This window comes from Arachis ipaensis, chromosome B08, assembly GCF_000816755.2.
Source record: "Arachis ipaensis cultivar K30076 chromosome B08, Araip1.1, whole genome shotgun sequence".
NCBI classification, from domain to species: domain Eukaryota; kingdom Viridiplantae; phylum Streptophyta; class Magnoliopsida; order Fabales; family Fabaceae; genus Arachis; species Arachis ipaensis.
The window spans coordinates 26,432,044-26,437,522 of NC_029792.2; the positions used below are offsets into that span (position 1 = coordinate 26,432,044).

Genomic DNA, 5,479 nt, shown 5'->3' on the forward strand with positions numbered 1-5,479 from the left:
TTTTACTTCGCAGACATTTTCGTTCCTGAGCATTTAAAAATACTTTTAAATCTCCGACTTTCACAAATTTTGGACGGATGAGTCCCTCCATCCAATTGCCTCCGTCAGACCCAACAAAAAAGTCTGACGTAGCATGACGGATTAACATGTGGACTGCTGATAACTGGAAGAGTACTTTTAAAAATTGGACAAATAAGTCCATGTACCTAAAAAAAATTCAAAGACTGGAAACAAAGCGTTTAGATTTAGAACATTGAAGAACACAGTGTGCAGGTTCGTCGATCTTTCTTCGTCTATACTTCTCAACCATGAAACATATTAATCATCAAAGCCTGACATCACTCATAAGTCATAATGAAACAAATTAGGGATGAAAGTAAACAAACAACTTGGCTGTTGAGTTGTGGTTGCATTTGAAAGAGATGAGGAAACAACAGGATCCCCATTTTGGATTGAAACAACATTCTCCAGGTTAAGGTTAGTATCCGGAATAACCGAGATTTGTGCCTCAACCTGCATTTTTTTCACCCTAGTATATGCTCATTCTATGGTATTCAAATGCACCAAAGATACAAGATTTAGTTCCCTGTGATCAACAACAAAAATCAATTTTTTCCCTGAGAATAAAAAATATGTCTCAGCTGCAACTCACTCGAATAACTTGTGGATCATAATTTTTTTTAATTCAGGTACACAGCCAAAATTCACAATGTAGCTTACAGGCACAGAAAAAAACCACTAGCATCAGTCTTATTCCCAGTGACCCACTTCACCTTCTTGTAACCTAATTTTTCAATTAATGGCGCATACAGCTTTTCAAGGTCCACCCCTTTGCTGAAGAATCTGTCAATCCACAAGTACCCTCCACCTCTCAAAACCCTATCCACATCAAACAGTAAGAATTCCATCATCGTCACCGAAATCCACCGGTTCACGGCACGCCCTCACCGCACAAGGTTCACCATTCCGTCGAACACCGCTAGCCGCTGCTGCAGCCAGAGACAGACCTAGGTGCATGAGAAGTGGGGCACTTGCCCCCACTAAATTTAGAAAGAAAATAATTATATATATATTTGCCTCCAATTAATTATATTTTTTGTTTATTAAATGTGTATAAAAGTAAATAAAAGTAAAATTAGTTAGAATGACAAGTTATTTATACTTTAATTTAGATGTTTTAAGTTCAAGTTTTAAAAATAAAAAATATTTTTTTTATAAATTATATGTAATGAATAGTATTTTAAGAATGAAAGTGTTCATTAACTCTTTTTAATTTTTATATTTTCATTATTTTTTAGTATAATTAACAATGCTTAATAATATTTATTTTAGTATAAATATTTTTGCCCAATTTCTAAAATTTTCTGGGTCCGTCACTGGCTGCAGTGGCACGTAAAGTGGCACAAGCCCCCTTAGCGCCACCGCCTCGCTGTATGGCGCACCCATGCTCATAGTCGTCATCACAACTGTCACGTTGCGGAGCTTCGTCGTGGCGGCGAATGACCCGGTGCCGCCACCGACGTCAAGGCCCACCCGGATGACTGACTTTGCGGACTTGGCAATCTAGAAGAGCTGCGAGATCGGGAGATCGAGGTCGGTCTTATAGGTTGTGAACTTGGATGAATTAAAGGAAGGGTTGAAGCCTAGGTTAGGGTTTTGGCGGTGGAAGCAATCGAAGGATTTGCAAGGGTAATGGTCCCAAATTACAGAGAAATCGGGGAGTGAAGAAGGGAAAGGCTTGAGGGAGACGGGATGAGGGTTTGTGAGGTGCGGTTCGGGAGAAGTAGCGGCGGAGGGAGAGGGAGTGATTTTGGCGATTGGAGAGTTGAAGAGAGGTGATAGAGTGAGAGGATGTTGGTGGCCACCATTGCCATCAGAAGAACAAGGTTCAATGTCATTGAAAAAGGTCTTAAATGAAATTGAGGATTAGAGTAGCACATAAAACGACGTCGTTTTGAGCGACATAGACTTATGTGTCTATTTTTCAAAAGTTTCATCTCACTAATGTGTCACGTGGGAAGCTGTGATGCCAGGTAAGCAGAGGGAGGAGCCACGTCAGTCTTTTCTGTTGGGTCTGACGGTGGCTTATGGACGGAGGCGTTTGGTGGAGAGACAGAGACTGAAAGACTGAGATTGAGAGACAGAGACTAAGAGACAGAAATAGAAATAAATCTCAGTATTCTGTTTGGTGCAAAGTGGGAGACAGAAATTAAAATAAGAATGAAACTCTAATTTAATTTGTACAAAAGGTAAAATTAGAATTAATTAATTGAAATGATGGTATTTTAGGTATAAAATATTATTAAAGTTTCAGTCTCTGTTTTTAAAAATTTCAGTCCCCTGTGTCCTTACTTTTTGGAGGTACTGAAATACTGAAATTTTAGGGACAGAGACAGAAATTTTAGTACCAGTCTCTGAGCCAACAAACATGATACTGAATCTCAGTCTCTTAATCTCTGTCTCAGTATCTCAAAACAAATACTACCTTAAGGACATCAGGGACTTAAAAGTATTTTCTAATGATCAGAGACTAAAATGTCTACGAAGTAAAAAGTCAGGGACTAATTTATCTTTTTCTCTAAAATATGTATAAAATTTGTTCTATTTAAATCTTTTGTTGCTCTTTTGTGTTCTTGTTTTTAAACCAAAAATAAAAAATCAACCGTCTTCTTTGATATCAATTCTGTTTTCTTTTCTCTCCTAATCAAGTGAAACCCACTAACAAATGGTATTAGTTTTAAAATTCAAAACGAGAAAAACTTAATTATAACTTAAACAACTAGCCAGTAACTTGGATTAGTAAGTGCCTCGTGGGGCCCTAAAGGATCCTGTTATCAACCGATTAAGATTGGGAACTAAAAGAATTAGATTGAAATTGACATTTTGTTTGTTAATCAATAATAAAATATGTTTCACTACGTTTACATAGGTGGTATTCTGGATATTATTCAATATATCTAGTCAATAGTCATCATTAATTCTTCCAAAAGTCAAAATGCCTTTTCCCTTTTCATTTTAGATGGCGGTTAATTGATTGGGTTAGTATATTCTACCCATAGAATTAAGGACTAATTAATTATCAAAGCGCTAATTAATCTGAATGCTAAAAGTTATTTACTAGGATTATTAGTAGAACAATGCTAAGGAACCAAAAGGGTATTAACAAAAAATCAGCTAAATACCTTTGAGTGAATCCAAAATTCCTACGAGTTAATATATATGAATGTTTCTTCTGCTAAGTATCAGAATGTTTCTTTTTCATACTAAATGGATGTTCTTTTATATATTTTTTGAATTTTTTTGTATTGCAACTGTGAATGTCTCTATTTCTTTAAAAATTTCATATATATTTTTTTTAATTTTATAGATATTTAATTATTTTTGCTAAAATATAACTGGATATTTCTTTTGTTAAGTTTTAACATGTTTTTTTTCATATTAAATGAATGTTTTTTTTTATATTTATATAATTGTTTAAAGACTCCTTTTGGTTAAGATCAAGTGTGTAACGTACATCCATAGACCTAATTAATGTGCTTCTTCCTTGGGCCTCTATCATACACCCTCGCCTACCGAATACTTCACTGCAGTCTGTAGTAGTAGTAGCTGAAGCTGAAGAAGAAGCAATGGCGTATTCAACGAAGAATGGTTTGCTACTGTACAACATATATAGAACCTTAACCTACGCTCTCTCGCTGCTGATTCGGCTCCACTTGAGGTGGCGCATTTTTCGAGGCCTCGACCATCGTTGCCGGTGGCTGGAGCGACTCGGTCGCCCTTCCCTACCACGGCGACTGGGACCTCTGGTGTGGTTTCACGCTGTGCCATTAGGAGAAGGAACGGCGGCGATTCCAGTGATTAGAGAGTGCGTTCGGAAGATGCCGAACGTGAACGTGTTGATGACAATCACTACTATGTCTGCGTTGTAAGATAAACTCTAATTCGAATTGCGTTATTTGCATGCTTTGTTAGTTGTTTATGCGTGCAAAACTTCGAGAGGCGGAGAGGGCCGGTGAGAGAGAGGGGGTGAAAGAAAGAGGTTTGTGTGTGTTATTGTTGGAGGTGGATAGGTTAATGTGAGAGAGAAGAGGAAGGTTTTTATAGGTTTCAATTAGGTTTACTTAATCAATTTTAAATTTTTTAAATTTTGAATTTAAAAAATTTAAAATTAATTATTAATATAAATTAATGTGGTTTTGTTTAGTTTTTAGCTGGTAATCTCTTGGTTCCATATACTTTTCCTTGTTAGTAGTATGAATGATGGTTGTTGTCTCTGATATTTAATTTAGTTTTGCTTGAATTGGTGTGTTAATGAAGGGTATTTGTTTATATATTGTCGTTAGTTTTTTAAGTGTTTTCTCTGAAATTTTTGTAGGCCTTAAAGCCAAAATCTTCTCCCTTTATTTGGATGGTTGAGTCTTTTCTCACAAATTATTGAAAAAAAACATCATTTTCGTTTATAAAATTAAACTTAATACACATTCTTCCTATCTTCCTTTACACATTGATGACATTTGAAGCTGGCACTTGATGCACAAACCTTAGAATAAAAACATTTCCATAAGCTGAACAAGGATAAGATTAAGAAATAGTGGTAATCATATGAGTGCTTGATCTAAATAGTGGGGTGACAATTTCATGTTTAGGAATTACAAAATTGAAGGGTGAGTGGCACATACATACATTTGTGGGTCGGTTATGAGAGGAAACTTTCTGTTGTCAAATGATGACCACTTTCTTTCGGTCACATACATAGCCACATAGGAAAAGATATATGCATACTTAAGACTTTCTATTATACCCTATGCAAATGCAACAACCATCAAAGTTTTCAAATTCTTATAATATATCCATCATTGCTTGTTTGTGAGAAAGAAAAAAGAAAATATTTTATATTCCATGGCGGCTTATAACTTATTAAGTAAAAACAACGAGGCCAATTCTACCAAATAAAGTTCATTTTCTTTAAGAAAGCCATCACCTGCTTCAGGATATCTTTGTTGGCTATGGCTACCGACATTGCCTCCATCCTCTACATTATTCTTTTCTTCTTGTTTGTTCTTTTGCAAAGATAATGTTTTCAAAGTTTTTTCCCTCTAAAAAATAGGGCTATATCTAGACAAAGAAAAAAACTATGCTAGGAAGTGCTGGGAAAAAAAAAACCATCTCAAATCATCATCAAACAAAGAAATAATCTCATTAAGAGTACTAAAATAGACATGTAGTCTCAAATCTTAAAAATATCCGTTGTTTATAAGATCATCTACTGTATCTTGTTATCTTTTCAATAAATCTGCAATATTTGAATTTTTTAATCACAAATTAATTAGAAAAACTTAATTTTTAGAATAAGAATTGCACAAGAGTAAAGATGACTCGTTGAAAGTGAACGAAAAATGCTGCAATCTAATAATATTTTTAAAATTAACTGTATTAAAATTATATATAATTTTGATGTATTAATAATATATATTTCATT

At 34.9% G+C, this 5,479-nt stretch overlaps 1 pseudogene; it reads right to left on the minus strand.

Moving 5' to 3' along the window:
• LOC107610815 lies at window positions 329–3,828 on the minus strand (annotated as a pseudogene).